The 17474-nt window shown below is 37.2% G+C and overlaps 1 protein-coding gene across 4 annotated transcripts in view; it reads right to left on the bottom strand.

Annotated features, from left to right (window-relative positions):
* Positions 1-17474, bottom strand: part of ASB15 (ankyrin repeat and SOCS box containing 15) — a 49542-nt gene that overhangs the window by 21385 nt on the left and 10683 nt on the right. For 2 of the 4 annotated variants that reach the window (XM_016125208.2, XM_016125209.2), the window contains one exon: positions 3720-3792. The gene's annotated coding sequence lies outside the window, so the exon portion shown is untranslated. Of the gene's footprint in view, positions 1-3719; positions 3793-8653; positions 8824-17474 lie in introns of those variants that run through there. The other 2 variants (XM_016125210.2, XM_016125206.2) reach the window with 2 other exon arrangements.

Genomic DNA, 17474 nt, shown 5'->3' on the forward strand with positions numbered 1-17474 from the left:
ATAAATTATTTCTTGTTGTCTTATTGCTTTCAAATATCAAATTAGAAGAGTGAGTGTCTCTCATTACTATCACATCAATTGTTCTATCTTAGAAAATTTAGTAAGCGTAGAAATGCAAATAGTTCCACAGCTAGGCTGACTGACCGATATGAAATTATTTTTGATTAGTGGTACTTTTCAAGCCAAAATGTTTTATTTACCTGAAATTTAACATTGTGTGGTATATCTTTTCAAGGGGCGGGGGGTGGTGGCGGGGAACAAAACCAGTATCTTGTGGGCAATTTCTAAAACACAGTTGACACTTGCTTTACCTCTTCTCACTGTTCAAGGTTAGATAAGTTCAAACTTTAAGGACAGTTCTATACATGCTTATAGCCAAGGTCCCTGACCTGTGCACAGACTGCACACAAACTCAATGGCATCATTATGATTTTATTGTTCTGCACCAGTGGCCTTACTATCACCTTGAAACAGAAAGGAGAGGAGTGACAGTGTTTGGAGACTGCCCATGAGGTAGTAACAGCACTCCGGCAAGCATGTTTCCTCACATCGTGATATCTCACGCTACTCAAAAGGCCAACATGTGCCCTAGGGATTCTACTCAACAAACAGATTTAAGTGGCATTCTGTTTTACTTTTTTACTGTGTATTGGTCCATTGTCTCTCTCCTCCCAGTAGAATACAATTCAATAAGAACAGAGAATCTGTCTGTATCACCAGTGCCTAGATCTCATGGTTCACAATCTTTAAATATATTTTGAATGAATTAATCAACAACTGTGTCGATAAATGAACACTAATATAATCTAGACTCCGCTTTATTCTTAGAACTGATTATTACTAAACAAATTTGATTGCCCACTCTGTGTTTGGCTTCCTTTTTCTCACTTTTGTGTTTCTGTATCTTCTTCCTCCTCATTCACCAGGCCCTTCCAGCAGTTCCGCACCCACGGCCCGCACCGCCTCAAATCTGGCTCAAGTTGTTCTTTCTATAGAAGCCCTTGCTGAAATCCTCCAATTCCTCTCTGGCCTTATTTATCTATGATTATCTCCTCTTATAAAATATTTTTCCAACATCATCTGGATTTACATACAATTTGTGTGCTCTGCACGTTTTACACATATTTGCATTTTGTATTCTCACTCTATTAGTAGAGATTCACTAGGCCTAGGAACACTCTGAGTGGAAAAAAAACTTTCTTTTCATTTATGACTTTTCTCTCTCCTTCCACTCCTCGTCCACAATAGCAAATGGCTGTTCTCAGTGGTCACTGGAAAACATTTGTTGACTCATTAGTAACGGAAAAGCACTGAGTCCTTCAGACAACACAATTAGATGATGAAGTTAAACCTGTTGCCTGTTGCTTTGCTCACTAACATCACTGTGATGACAGGGGATTGCATGGCTGGGATCAGTAACGAGATACAGAGCCTTTCACCTATTTAAATCACCAGTTTAACTGTAAGCCTGTTTGAAATGTAGGCTTCCAGTATACGAAATACCACAGACTCCTTGGAGAACTGAGTTAGTCTGTTAAAATTTTTTTTTAAATGTCCTTTTAACTGTCATCCAGAAGGAAGTCATCTAAGACTCTTAACCGTTCTGTATCTCTAATGACAGCTGGGTAGAAATGGTGAGAAAACTCTTACTATATTGAACAACATCTACTTGATACAAGCTGTCGCCAGTTTTTTACTGAAAGCTTGGGATGAAGTGAAGTTCTGTGTACAGGTGCTCCTTGGACAGACAATCAAAGGAGCATCATTGGAATAGATCTAGAGACATCAAGATGCAATGAAAAGAGTGAGAAGAGAATTATTTATCTGTACTTCAAGGTTAAAATGACCAGGACTCAATCCCAACTGAAGGCTGGCAACAGTCTATTGTCAGCCTTTATCTGAACTTATTTTTAAGTAAAGCACCAACCAGATATCTGAGGAAGTCCAAATATTTTGACATCCTTTAGGACCCATTCACAGGGGCCCCAATTCTTAGCCTAGAAAGATTAAGTGACCTTTTCTAAATAATAGTTTGCTAATTTTGTTCTGAAGAAGCCCACTAGTAAGATTTATTCATTCTCCATAGGTAGCTGATTTACAAAATAATTGGGACAATCATATTGGACAGTACGCCCTTTCATTTAAACCACTGGTTAACCTCGCTTTGGGCCAGGAACATATTTGATGAAAGCAATAGATTCTCTCTCCAAAGGGATACAGGCCCACTCAAAATTTTGCATAAAATTTTAGAGAATTCCTGGATCCTCTGAGGCCCCCACAGGTACCGCAGGTAAAGAATTGTTACATTAAGGATTTTCAAATGCTAAATGTATTATTCAGATACCAATAATTTTTAGTTTAGTTTACAGATGGGCTGAATAAAAACCTAGATTTAGGTAATGGGAAAAGGAAAGTTTGGTGATCAGGTAAACTTTAGGTCATCTTTGTTAATAACAATAATAGCCATATATTATTGAACAATCGCTTCGTTTCTGGCACGGTGCAAAGCACTTTGCATACACTGCCTTGCATTATAGGTTCATTGTGCGTAAGTGGAAACTTAGGCTTCCAGAGGTTAAAAAACCCATCCAACGTCACAGAGCTAATAAGTAGAGTCTAGACAAAACATGGGTACCTTTGTTTCTGAAGGTTTTTCCAAAGCTGCAGGAAAACAACCCACAGTCTGTTACCCTTAAAAGAAAACACTCTGATCTAACTCTGATCTAACAGCCAGCTCTCAATGACAATAACTTCCAAAAATAAAAAATAGCTTCCAGGGACACATAAATCTTTATCTTCAGCTTTGTGCAATAAGGCTTCGTGTTGCTTAGGACTGTCTCACATGTCCTAGACTTGCCTTGGTTCTGTACTCTTTGTTTTGGAGTCTAAACATTACTGTTACAATTTAGGATCAACATACCAGTTGGTGCCTGACTGAGGAGGCTGAAGCAATGTTGCAAGATATGATGCAGGAGTGAACCTGGCTACATGGTACCTCTGCTGCATCGGACTCTCTAAAATTACCTTCCATCAGTGATCCATGCTAAACACTGTACTGCTGATGAGTCTGTGAGGCTCCTCAGAGCATCTCTTGAAACATGGGCACCCCCACAGCACAGGACTGACTAAGGTCCTCCTTTTTCCTGAACCAGGGCGAACATGACTTTGTTAGTTTGTCTTACTTCCAATGACATCCAAGTCTGTTCATCCCACTCACCCTCACACTCTGTCTTGGCAAAACAAAATTGAAACCATCTCTGTGGGTCTTAAACGAGGCTGGCCCTAAGAGTTCCCAGAGGTGCTTCCATGGTGCAAGGAAGGGCTTTGTGTCCATATCACACTGTCCCCAGCACCTGTCACTTTAGTGTAATTCTGTTACGTCAGTGAGAGATTCCGTTCTTTAGGGCTTATTATTCCATCTTCCAGTGTCCCTTTTAAAATGCTGATAGTCCCATATTGGTCCCCAGTGTAGAACCAGAATCTCTTGGAGTAGGTACTGAGAGTAGCATGGGGTAGGAAAGATGGCAGAGGGTCTAAGACTGAGTCTGGTGGGAGGTGATGAGAGGAGATAAGAAAAGAGCAATACAGTAAAATTTGGTTCGATTCACAGTTTTATATGAGGATAGCCCAAATGCAAACCCTGGGGTTCCGAAGGAGGTGCAGGTTCTACTGTATGGAAGGTAAGGGAACCCTGATACCCCAAGGAAATTTTCTTTTACCTTGAAACTGCTACGGTCCTTAAGTGATGTGCTCATCTGCTTGAGGTCCCTGAGAGAATCATCAGTGCCTGACCTATCAGAGGAACGGCAATGGTTAAAGAATATTTTCATATTTTGCTTTTGTTAAGAAAATATTTTATACAAAACAATACTCGTTCTCATTTTTCTGCATTTTAATCATTTGCATATGTAATTTTAAAGATGTGTTGAAGTCCATATAAATAAAATTTTGTTGTAACTTTGGTTTTCATTTGGTGGCCACACACTTTTTTTTTTTTTTCAGTATCCTCTAGAACAAAGTGGCAAATCAGATAAATAGCTTCATTAGGCTGATTTCAGTAACAGAGTCGACACGTCCCCAAGAGATTTAAGAGGGAGGTAAGCCTCTGTCAGAATGAGGTTCCACCCCACAGGCAAATGTAACTTTTATTTACAAGACAGAAATTACGGCAATTCTCTCTTTGTGGAATTTGCCTTTAAATTAGAGAGAAATCCTATGAATGACAGGAAGAACTGGACCAGCATCTTCCTTAACAGCATAACTTGTTCTGCTGATAGACACATACACACACACACGTGCACACACATACATACAATCTTAGTGCAGAAAATGAATGCTACTTTTATGTTGCCTCAAAGAGATACAACTCAACAATTTAGAACTGATATAAAAAGGAAACATGGACATATTGATCTCTAGACACTAAGTATGATATCTAGTATGTGATAAGTATTCCTTGAATGAATGAATAATTGGATGATCAAATATACATTACTCATAAAATTAAGGAAATAATAAAATAACCTTGTGTTTTCTCTCTACTTTTTTCCAAGTTCACTTCCAATTTTGGGATTGTACTAACTGAAGTTTCATTTCTAGGTAAATACACTAGAGACAAAAACTGTCATATTAGTTTTGCTTGTCTCTAGTTTCACATTATAAAATTAGACATTTCTACCTTCTGTTATTGATTTCCAAGTCAAAATCAATTATGACAGAGATGTAGGAAGATGCATGCTAGCTTTTGAAAACGACATACACAGAATTGGAAGGAGTTTTAGGTTTACAAGTATGTGGATTTCTAGGGGAATATAAACATAGAATAGAAAAGAATAGAGCAAGCATGGTCCATGAAAAGGCAATGAATTAATAGATGTGCCCTTATCACAAGCTAGTCTGATAATATGATTTTTGAAAAACTCTACCCTTTGCCTATAATTCAAACTCTAGGAATCTATTTTATAAAAATAATCAGATGTGTAGAAAAATACTTTTACATGAAAATGTTCATCTCAACCATATTTAAACTGCCAAAGCATTAGAAACAATATAAAATGTCCAGCAAGAGGAAATTTGCTTAAGACGTTATTGTATACCAAGCAATGGGAAACTATACAGTTAAAATTCATATACTTGAAGAATATTTAATGCCATGGATAACATATAATGTATGAGAATAATATTCATTTAATCAGATAGGACCAGTCACTTTGAAGGAACTAAGATTGATTTTATAGAGCCAAAGCTCAAAAAGCCTTCCTGAAAACAAGCCTAGCATCTGACTCCCAGGCTGAGCCTTACAGGTGGTGAGACAGGTCACTTCCTGGCAAGTCAGGGACCTTGGTGACATTGAGAAGTGACAAAATTGCCCATATTTATAGTCAAGCAGATGAAACCTGGTGGAGAGAGTTTCTTGGCTTGGGGACGTACAGAATTCTGAAAGACGCCTCTATTTGCCTGAGTCATCCGAGCCATGACTTCATTATCTAAGTTATTGTGTCTGTCTGCAAGAGACCAAAAGTTTATCTTCCACTAATTAGTGAATGGCAGCCCCTGAGGAGGGTGACGCAGGTTACAGATAATAAAATAGCTACATTTAGTTTATACAACTGAGTTATAGGGTGAGTAAAAGTGTTTTGACTACATTCATTAGCTATAATAACAATAAAAATTAAATATCTCTAGACCATAATAAAAAGTAATGTATATGTATATACATGAATACGTATTTGTATGTATACTTACATACATCTACATATACACATATTTTCTCTTTTAAAATATTTTAAAAATATTTTTACATGGTGTATTTTGTTTGACATGGCTGAAGTCCCTGTCTGGTGCTCAAGTCAAATCTTTTTCCATTTGAAAATCACTCAAACAATAATGAGTCATTGCATTTCTTCATATCTTCTTTTGAAATCATATACAGGCCATTGATTTCTTTCTCCTGGAGACAATTGAGTAGTTGAAACCTCGTTCAAATCCAGCCCTCCTGGATTAGCTGCCTCATTAGCTGTGCCTGACGTATTGCAGGTGGTCAATAAACATTACCTGTTATTAGTCTGTGATTGAACTCCTCTGGAATGGGGAAGTAGAATTTTAAAGATTGTTTGGCAGTTTTAGCTCTATTCCTCACCCTTGAGCAGGCACTCTAACACATTCATTATTTCCTTCTTCTTCCTTTTCTATAGAATCACCAGGCTTGAGGGTTAAAGACCATTAGGTAGCCCCACCTGTAAATTCCATTTCCAATATGCCCAATAAGTAATTTTCCAATCTCGGCTTGCACACCTAAGTGACAAGAAGCTTACTATATCCCCACACTCCTCTTCTTCTTTAGTCAGCCTTAACAATTAGGAGAAACATTTTAGTTAATTCCATCTACTCAAATTATTGTTCTATGATCCTAGTTCTATCCCTCAGAGTCACCCTGAGAAAACGTGGTTCCTCTGCCCAGGAAGGCTGTCAGGTCTCCACTGAGCCTTCTCCTCCCAAGGCTGGACCATCGTTCTTCCTGTGATGTGAGTTCACCTCTCTCCACCATCTTGATTGCTTTCCCATAAACACACCCTTTTATCCATCTATTTCTGAATGTGGCCCTAGACCATGGGCTCTGATTGTAGCACAACAGCTGCAGTCAGACAAACACAACATTAAGCAGGTATGACCGCCTCGCTTTTCCTTGACACTATTGTATTGACCTGTTAATTTATTACAAAAGTAGATGAATTCGGGGATTATCGTGTTACACACTTGATTCAGATCCCTGTTTTCCCAAATTCTACAGAATTGCTGTGCGATTTTGTGCTGGACTCTTTCCTTTTATTACATTTTATTTATTTTTTAGATTGACCTTTATTTCAGCTTGCTAAGATCTGACACATTTTCTATCTCTCCAAGTATTGTTCTAGTTGAGTTCTATCTCTGCGTCTTCTATATGTCCATCTGCTCCATTGATAATGATAAGTGTCTAACAGAAATTGGCACAGGACTGAGGCCTTCAGGTTGATACTGATCTATTATTTAGCACCCTTCAAGAAAATATATTTATTCAGCTACAAATCTTCCCGAAGACACCAACATCTAGTATTAACGTTTCCTTTTAGATAACAAGACCATCCTCAAGACATACTGTGAAATACCTTGTTGAAATACAGAGGCACAGTATCTAGTGTGTTTCCGTTTTCTCCTAAGCCAAAAAGACAAGAGAGAGTTGATCTACTAGTTCTCAGTGATTATTATTTTTTCCCTAAAGGGTTTCAGAACATCCTAATCACTCTTTCAAAAATAGGTATTCAATGTCTGCTCTGTTGCAGTCATAGCACTAGACATAAGACAATAAGGCCTTTGCCCTCAGGAAGTTTGCTGCCTCTAAATAGTGCATTCTAGACTTTTCCCCAGAAACAACATCCATCTATCCCTTTTCTTCTAAGGTTTTGCAGACAGCCAAGCACAAAGCAAGGTCCTCAATAAACATTTGTTTTATTGAATTTAATAATTATTATAAGTAACATCTATTGAGTGCTTACCTATGACATGCATCACACTAACTACATTCAATAGATTACGTTATTTAATTTCTACAACATACTTTCTCCCCATTTTACAGATGAGGAAACTGAGGCACAGAGTAGTTAGGTAATTTGCCCGAGCCAGCAAATGCAGTGAGTGGTAGAGATGTAGATATAAATATAGTCATTTGACACTAGATCCACATAGGCTTAACCACTACAGTATGCTCTAATTAATGACTCAGGTACTCTCATGGGATTAATGAACAGAGGGTATTCCTAATAGTCATAAGCCTCAGAAAAAGTTTTCAAAAAGGGGTTAAGCAAATAACTAGCAGACCTATCAAACAACTTCAGTGGAAATATATTTTAAGTAAATTTTCATTTCTACAAAAACAACAGAAATCGAAAATTATATTTTACGATAATAACCTAATATTCTCAGCACAAGGCAGTGTTAGGACTTGTCTACATTACTGCTACTTCACAGAAATCATTTCATTTTAGTTGCAGAAGTTTCCTTTGAAATTATCTCTTCATTTAACAACCAGATAAGTTATAGTATCAGATAAATTCTAAAGACATGACATCTTCAAGATTCTATGACATAATTTGCAGAAGTGAATTTTTAATTCTATTGAGTTCCTTTTATTCATCTGATTTAAAGGAAATTAAAGGAACTTTTCGATCTGATTATAAAGCATCCATCCTTTGCTACAAGTGATGAAAGGGCCTTGATACAAATTTATTTTAATTATTGACAAAAATAATTTAATTTTTTGTGTCAGAGATCAGGGCAAGCTAAGACCCTTTTGGGATTCCACGGTGTGTATATCGACACTTCCTATAAACATATTTATTCTTGATCTGTTTTTCTCATGATACTATTTTTCATTACGTTTAAAAATTATGCAATGAAGTTCATTACATTTAAAAATTATGCAATGAAGTTCTTTAAACAAACAAAACAACTCTGTAATTAGACAGGTCCTAGACAGGCAAACCCACAGTTGATCAACTGGAAAGAAAGTAATGAGATGCTACCATAATGCGTACTTCAATCTGTTTAAAATAGTCCCAATCCTAAATACTTAATAAGCTGGTTGGTGAGGGACAGATCAAATATTTCATAATCTCACCTTTTGGAATGATCATCTTGTCATTCTTATCCAGGGCCTTGCCTTCCTAAACTAGAGGAAATGCCTTGGAGCCTGTGTGTTCCTCTGCGTATCTAAAATTAAGTGCCCAGTTGGTGGCTAAATTAAGATCTGACCTTGTACAACTGAAACATAAGTGGTTCCTGGCATATTGTAAAGTATTACCCATGACTTCTCTAGACTTTCATCAAAAGAAACACAAGCCCACAGAGGTATAATAAGATTAACTGTGTCCTGATTGGTTCAAAGAGCTCTCATGAAAACAAATGATCTGCCAGCTCAGCGGCAGAGAGGGGTCCTACTGAAGGGACAAAGCAAAATGACTTAAATACGATTGGGGAATATTTTTAAATTAGTTGTTCAGGAGACAAATCTGTGAATGTGTGCATCCGCAGATTCAAATCCACTTTTAGTTAATTTTAACACACACCATTTCTCATTCTTTATCTTTTAGACTCATGTCAAATCTCATTAAATACAATCTTGTATGAATTTACTACCTTTCATTTGATTTACATTTAATAGCTGCCAATCTGATGCACAGATGCAGATATGACAGTCAGTGAAATCTAATCTGATCAAGAATCTTTAGGTCAAGTTATAGAATATAAATAGTCTAAAAAAAAGTGAGCAACAGATATAAAGCAAGCAGAAAATCAGGATTTTAATCGGGGCGGTTGTTTGTTTTCTGTTTTAAAAACCCAATAAAGTTCAGTGTCTTACTGGTTTTCTAATAAAAATAATCTGCCTTAAATTTGTTTTGACATGGTAATCCTTGGCTTAACTCTGCCCACTGTCAGCACTCACAAAGCCATCTGGCTTCTGTCCCCACCACTCCACTAAAACAACTCTTCTTAAGTGTCTCAGTGACCTAGTGTCTAAGGTTGATTGACATTTTTCATTTCTTATTTTTCAGGCCCTCTGTTGATTTGCTGCCACTGATCCCTTTCTTATTTCCTGAAACTCTCTACTCCCTAGGTCTAGAGGAGCACTGTATGCTTTTGGTTTTCTTCTTATATCTTCGATCCATTCTTTCTACTTGATGTTAATGAATAAACACATAGATTTACTGGTTTTATTTCAAAATTTTGAAAACCTTATTCAATGGAATTAACTCCTCTTGTGATAAAAGAAGTTGAATTTCAGTCATCATTGGAGCAAACCTCAAAAATATTTCGTATGACTACCACTATTAACTGTGCCTTGGAATAGTGAAGGTTGAAGGTGGGAATATTGTGAGCATTTTATAATTATTGATCTAACTTGGAATATTTCAATAAAGAATTCTTACAAAAAACAACCAGTATTGTGAAACTCTTTGATTTTTACACAATACCTTTTTTAACCTATAATATTAAAAATTCACATGAAGATTTAGAGTATAATGCAATTCATGGAAAATCTATACTCAACATTTTAAAATGCAGTTTGGCACATTTCGGGGACATTTCTGCTCTTATACCAATCTATTTATGCCTGTATTATGATAATTCTTATACATCTCCTTACATCATACAATATTTAAAATAATGCTTAAAATAATAGGACAAAAAAAGACTAATGACTAAATGAGATTGTTACCGATGACATAGACCTTATGAACAAGTCTTGTCTTACCACTTAACTGTCTCTGTTGCCTTAGATTTGCTATTTAAATCTTCCAATCCTCAATTTATTCATCTGTAATCATGAGTAATAATAATAATGATGAAAATAATAATAATAATGCAATGACCATGGTATCCACATTATGAGGTCTATTCCTCAAGTAGTTAATCGAAACACATACAATGAAGTATGCTTTGAGTAATTCAAATATTAAAAAGAGTAATCTGTTTATAATGCTAATAATCACTTCCACATTTGCCTTTTTGGACATTGTCTGGTTTCCTCTGGTGGGGGTGAGTTTCAGGGAGAGGTGATCAAACAGCTAAGGACTATTGAATACAACTGTCATTCTGAGGAAGGTACGTATAATGACACTGACATCCAAATACAGGTCCCTTCTATCTTTATATAGCAAGAAATGTGAGTCCTGTTTCAAGATGATAATTATAGCAACTGATATGAAGAGTCTTAGGTTGAAATGGCTGGAGCACGGGGTTAGAGCGACTATCCCTGTAACCACCAATTTTTTATTTTAGGAACAAGGCATTTGGGTAGCACTGAATGCAAACTGCCAGGGAGAAATGAGGCTTCCTGGCCTGGTCGATGTAAGAAATATTCAAACCTGTAGGGAATTTTTATAGGAGTTAAATTTTACCCAAACCGATGACATATGCTGGGGAGCAAGATCTTAAATGCTCTAGAGAATAGCAGTTTTGCAGCTTATTTTATTCATTTAAAATAGAGGAGACCTAAGGAAGCCTGGAGAAAGCAAGATGGGGACCGGATTTCAGGACAGTTAACGAGATTCTGTGCTCTCTTGAGGGTTAATACCCCCCTGGGAAGTATTACTTCTGGCATTGCAAAGCTATGTTAACCTACATGCACAAGAATGATGGGCAGCAGGGCTGGCTTACAACCTTTCACTAAAGAAGTCATAGGCCTGAGACATGACTATCCGCCATGACCTGCCCTACTAGGAATTTATGATCAGATCACCCTGTGAGGCTACTTTCCATAGGACCCTCACCCCTCTTTGTTTTGGTCACATTTTTATGTTTTAAGGCACCTGTTGCTACTACTCTCCTCACTTGCCCACAGATAGTCTTCATGTAGGTCTTCTTTTGTGATTTAAAAATACAGTTTTTGCTATGATTAGCCATACAATGACATGCACCCCACCCTTAATCCCCCCAAAGCCATCTATCACATTCCTCTCTGATCCAGCCTATTCTTTATAAAAGCCTGATCAGAACTGCAGCTTTATACTTGCCTTCTGGGCAAAATGGTATTGTTCAGTACTTTGGAGAATCCTACTTTGTTTTGTCCTATGATTTAATTGTTTAGTAAGCAATACCTACAGACATCTCACTTAGCTTCATCTTTAAATATTTCAGATTTTCTCCTCCTCCTTCCTCCCTTTCTGCACTTGTTCACAATTTTGGCTTTGGGGATTGTGACACACACACAAAAAATGCACATTTTATTTCAGTTGTGTATAAAACAGAGTAGAAAAATGTGAGTAAAGGAAAAAAATCCTTTATTTCTAGTATATCTCCCAGTACTTTAATACTGTGACTTCTACTATTGTGTTTTTTTGTTTTGTTTTGTTTTTTGTTTTTTTGTTTGTTTGTTTGTTTTTCCCTCCAGACTGCAAACCAAACTACTAAAACAGTAAGTCAAATGAATCCGCACCACACTCCGTCTGGAGCATTGATGTCACAAGCCCCTGGAAGAATCTGCATTGTTGACATCATTCCTGCCATTTTATTTTCCTGCAGCGGCACAAAGGCAAGTGACTAGAAGGTACTTTTCAGTAAGGTAGTGCTGTGGATAGCACACTAAACCAGCGACGAGCAAAACGTTGGGAGTGTTCTGTGAGGGCACTCAGTTACATTTACCACTTTACCACCAGCGTATGATAACTAGCCACATAGAAGGCACACACTGCTATGTGCCAAATATTTTCCTAAATACCGGTGACTTGCTCATATGGCTTAACCAGTTATTTCCTATTTAATTAAAGGTTAACTCAATTAAAACTGTCATAGTAAATTTTAAGAAAGCATTATTCTTTCTTTCTTTCTTTCTTTCTTTCTAGAACAAAGCTCTTAATTTTCACTACTGTGAGAGACATTTCAAGTGTAGGGAACCTGTATTTTACTCTCAGACTTGTCCATGTCTCTGTGAATTAACGTAAATCATTTATATATCTGTGCCCTCATTACTGCCAATGTAATAATACTGCTCTCCTTATTTCACATTATTAGAGAATAAAATAAACATAATTATAGAAGTTCTTTGTAAAAAAATAGTAATCTATAAAGGAATAGAATTTATTCATAGTGTCATAATTATGGGACATAAAATGGACACAAAATTAACTCTCGTTTGGTTGTCTATTCTACACACACAGACATTTTAGTAGGTGCATAATGTGGTGCTGGACCACATCAGGGCGTGAATGCTAAGATGGATGAGAAAGGCAATTTTAGTCTTTAAGAAATTTACAGCTTCATGAAATGATATTTGGGAAGGCAAGTCTTTCCTTATAATTTTCTTTTAAAACATTTTTATTTTACACATTATTTCTTTTAGATGACTTTTAGACTCATCTAGTCAAAATGGAATTGTGACTGGGATTACACAAAGAATAGATCCTTTTAGGAAGAGTTGACATGTCTAAAATATTTAAACTCCCCACCCAGGAATATGGTATGCCTCAATTTATTCAAAACTTTTTTTTGAACTTATATAAAGTATCGTAGCTTTTAACTGAATACTTCTTAAATATTTATTCCTCAATATTTTGTAACTTTTATTTCCTTCCGAATAGAATTGTTTTTCCTCAGTATATTTGAGTTATTTCTAGCACATAGAAAGCTAATTCTCTTTGCATATTTATTTTGATTCAGCTACCTTTCAGAACTCTTATTTGTTCTAATGATTTTAGGTTGATTTTCTTGCATTCTGTACTTTTTGTACACAGTGCCAGCATGCCGAGTGGTTGGAAACCTTATGGGAAATATTACACTAGCTTGGGAAGGAGGAAACATAGAGATTCTACTTTGAAACATTTAGAACGAATAATTAGTATGTAAACACTAACTCTAGGCATATTTTCTTTGGAGCAGCAGTTGTCAGGCTTGGCTCTTATTGGTATCACCTGGAGATCTGTAGAAAACTTGATGGGTGGGCCCCTCCCCAGGTACTCTGATTTAGTTCCTGGGGACTAAAACTCTGCAGGTGATTCTAAAGTGTTGCCAAGCTTAATGCCATACCCACAGAGTGATCTAAAATAAAAATTTTACCATTATACATAAATCTATTTCTTTCATTCTTAATTATTAACTTTGCCCTTTGATTTTTTTAACTCTTGATTTTAAAGAAAAACACATATATATTTTTTAACATGTATTCATTCTTATTCTCAAAATCATTCCTTCTCTTATTTAACAAGTATTTTCTAAACAATGTTCCGGGTATCCAGGATGCAGCAATGAATACAACATGTCCCATCTAACATGCAGGGGTTTTCCTCTGCTTGAAGGTAAAACTGACAGCATTTGTCAAGGCTTAGATGTTGGGTTTCTGAAAGGAGAGAGCAGGATGGAGCTTAAGCAAACTTAAGGATAGAGTTGCCATTAACTAAGATGAAAAAGTTTCTAGAAAGTGCAACTTCGAGAGGGGGAATAGGAGCTCGGCCTGGATCATGTAAAGCTTGAAACAGCTATGAAAGTCAAAGAGGAAAGGTTAAGTAGGCAGGTGAATGTGAATCCAAGTTTAGGAGGGAAGTCTCACCTCGAGAGAGAAATTGGTGATAGTTAAAGCCATGAGGCTAGAAGAGCTCATCACATAAGTATGTAGAGAAACAAAACTAAAGACATGCAAGGGTGAGCTCTGGGGTACCCAGAGCTCTGACAGTCTGCAGGCTAAGGGAAGAAAAATATTTGTAGCAGAAGGGAGTGATTGACTGTATCTAATTCTACTGCTAGGTCAGGTACAATGAAGACTAAGAACTGACAATTGGATTTAGCAAACTTTAGGTTTGTTTTCTGGTCCAGAATCATCTCACTAACTGCTAGGCTTCTTTTCAATTGTTTCCCTTCTTTCTCCCCCTCTCTCCTGCTTCTTAGGGTGGGGAAGAGAGACCCAGGGTTCTTATGTTTAGGGTATTATAAGACCCATATACAACTTCCCTAAGTCTAAGAATGTTACTTCCTTTTCCTATGCCTTCTCTATCTGAAAAGTCTTGCTTAGGAACCTTTGTTTGCCTTATTTTATGAATAAGAGCCACAGAGCCACGAATGTACACAAATCCATTATTTCGAAGTTTACACTAACAACCACTTTAGAATAAAAAGAATATCATATAGCAGAAACTTAGGTAAATTTAAAATTGTTCTAGCATAATTCCTTAGAAAATCATCTCTCTCTCTCTCTCTCTCTCTCTCTCTCACACACACACACACACACACACACACACACACAGTGTAAGTGGTTAAGGTGGAGGGCAGGAATCTGGCATAACCACTGTCAGAGACGCCTCGGGAGTGGTTGAGAATTCTGCTTCACTCCATGGTTCTCAATTCTAGCTTCTCCTTAGGGCTCACTTTCCCACGATACTCTTCCTATGACATAAAATCAACAGAAAGAAAAGTTGCGAGAAATAGTCTCTTACCTCTCTGGATCCCCACTTTTTCAGCTGAAATATTGTACTTCAGCCTGGAATGAGATGAGTTCTGATCTCCTTTTCAATTTTAAGAATCTATAATGCTATCCTTTTATGTTCTATGGCCCAAACATTCCCTACTTTTAAAATTTCTGTTTGTGATGCTAGTCATCTTGTTTGTCTTTTATTTTAGATTTTAACATAAAGGCTAATAGATTAATTCTTAAGTAAGACTCATATCAACTTCTTTCCCAGTCGTTAAGTTATTTCTGAGCCACCTAAATGAAATGTATTCCCCTATGTGTACATCAGGTTTTTATCTGTAACCTCTTAGGAAATGAGGCATAACCTATGCGTAGAACTGCATTCACTCACTTGCCAGGCATGGGTTTATTAGCAACTATGTGCCAGGTACAATGATAATACTAAACAAGGCAGTTCATACTCTCAGTCAATGGAAGAGATGAAGAGATGACTAAAAGAAGGTGATATTTAGTTTCCAGGAGGGTGTAACAAAGACTGTGTCACAGAGAAGATAAAGGCATGAGCCGAGGATGATAAGAACTTCTTTGGATAATCTTAAATGGGACAGGCATTCCAGGCAAAGAAAATGCACATAGATCTGAGGAAAAATGGTATATGTGAGGAGAATTACAAACATTTACTATATCTGGTCACAGAATGCACTGGGGAGTCTGCAGTAAATGAGCAGGAGATTTAGGCAGGAGTCAGAATATGGAAGGCATTATACATTGAACTAGGGAATTCAGGATTTTATTTTATTTCTTCCTTCAGGAGAGCAGAGGTGAGAAAAAGCTTTCTCCTTGGGGTGACCAAGGGTCGATGGTGTCTACCTTCGGAATCTCTAAAGTCTGTGTATATAGTCTGAATATTCTGAACACGTGCTCCCTTAGGGCATTCTAATATAACCCCACCTCCTATGCTCACATAGCTTTCCTTTCACAAAGATGTAACCTTTGAAGACTGTGGATGAGCCTGTCCCTCAAGGGCTCTGCCCCTGAGAGGCATAGCGGGACGTGGTAGGAAGCCACAGGAGCATGTTAGGCAGGAAAACGTCAGGATCCAGTTTAGCAATTTTTCCTATCTCTCTCCTCATTTTGCTGCTGTTTTATCATTAACATCAAGATGTAGACTTTGTTCCAAAGTAATGGGAGGTGCTCTTTTCACAAAGGAACATGGAGAAGCAGCAGCACAATTTCTGCCCCATCATTTCCCAGAATGCATGGGTGGAGCAGCAAAAAACTCTTTATAGTTTGTAATCATTCCATTTGCATTGCCTAAAAAGTTCATTTATATTGTTTGAAATGGTTTGCAGAAATCTTTTAAAAAATACCCTTGAGGTCTCATACTTTCTCCTCAAAGAGTGACAAAAGGGTAGAAAATATGTAAATATGTATGATATACTCACAACTGAACTTAAATGTATTATATAATTTCATTAGTAGCAAGTTATCCTAATCATTGGATGTATGCAAGTTAATTAAAAGACTCAGAAAACTATCTTTAGTGTATCAAAGCTCACAAGTTCTTTAGAACCAGATAAATCAAAAAAGACAAAGACAGAAATAACAAAAATACAGCCTTAGGACTTAAGTTGGGCAGGATCTTCTTCCTCTGGCATGGAGACTGCGTGTCTGGAGAATCACTCCTACTCTAACAATGCCAAAAGTGGACAAATAATAAAGTGATGCGGTTATCTGGTAAATTAATTATTGATGATATTCTGGTTTTGAATTCAAAGTATTAGGAAGTTAATGGAGTCTCTCCGTCGTGGCTTACTGACCTCTACTGTCCCCTGAGAATCATTTCTTAGAGCAGTGGTTAAGTATATTGAGCAACATGCATGCTCTGAGAGAGAAGAAACACCTCCTCTTTCACAGAGAGCAGAAGGAAGTCTGTGGGTGACAGATACCACCTGGCTATTGATCAAGTTATTAGTAAATAAAAGCCATTTCTAAACAGAGGTCGGCTTTACGAAAACAAGCCGAAAACAAGCCGAAGCTGAGCCTGCATGAAAGACAGCACCATCTAGTGGGAGAAGGGCCAGTCAGGACTGGACGCCCATCTGGTCGCTTTCCAATTCTGAACTCTTTTCTAAGACTTAGCTGTGCATCGTGAATACACCGATTTCTTTTCATAACAGATTTAACCAGATGTTTCCATCTGAGCCTCAGCTCTGTGCTTTGGCGTGGATTGCCACCTAATAATTATAATGATGGCCAGAAGTTACTAAGTTCTTGTTATAACCAAGCACTTTGTTAAACCCTTGTTTCAAGGTTTTTGTGTACAGTTGTGCAGGTTGTGCCTTGCACAAGGATGCTTGTGTGAAGGGGTAAGGGGATTCAAATCCATCTTCATTTCCACTTACTGATATGAGAGCCCTGGTGAAGGGTTGTATCTCTGGGAGAGAGAGGGTCAAAACTTTCTAAATTGCACAGCGTTGCTGTGTAATGTAGTCCTGGTCCTGTATGCGCATGAATGCACATTTAATCCTCACAACATTCC

Source organism: Rousettus aegyptiacus, unplaced genomic scaffold, assembly GCF_014176215.1.
Source record: "Rousettus aegyptiacus isolate mRouAeg1 unplaced genomic scaffold, mRouAeg1.p scaffold_m13_p_13, whole genome shotgun sequence".
Classification (NCBI taxonomy): domain Eukaryota; kingdom Metazoa; phylum Chordata; class Mammalia; order Chiroptera; family Pteropodidae; genus Rousettus; species Rousettus aegyptiacus.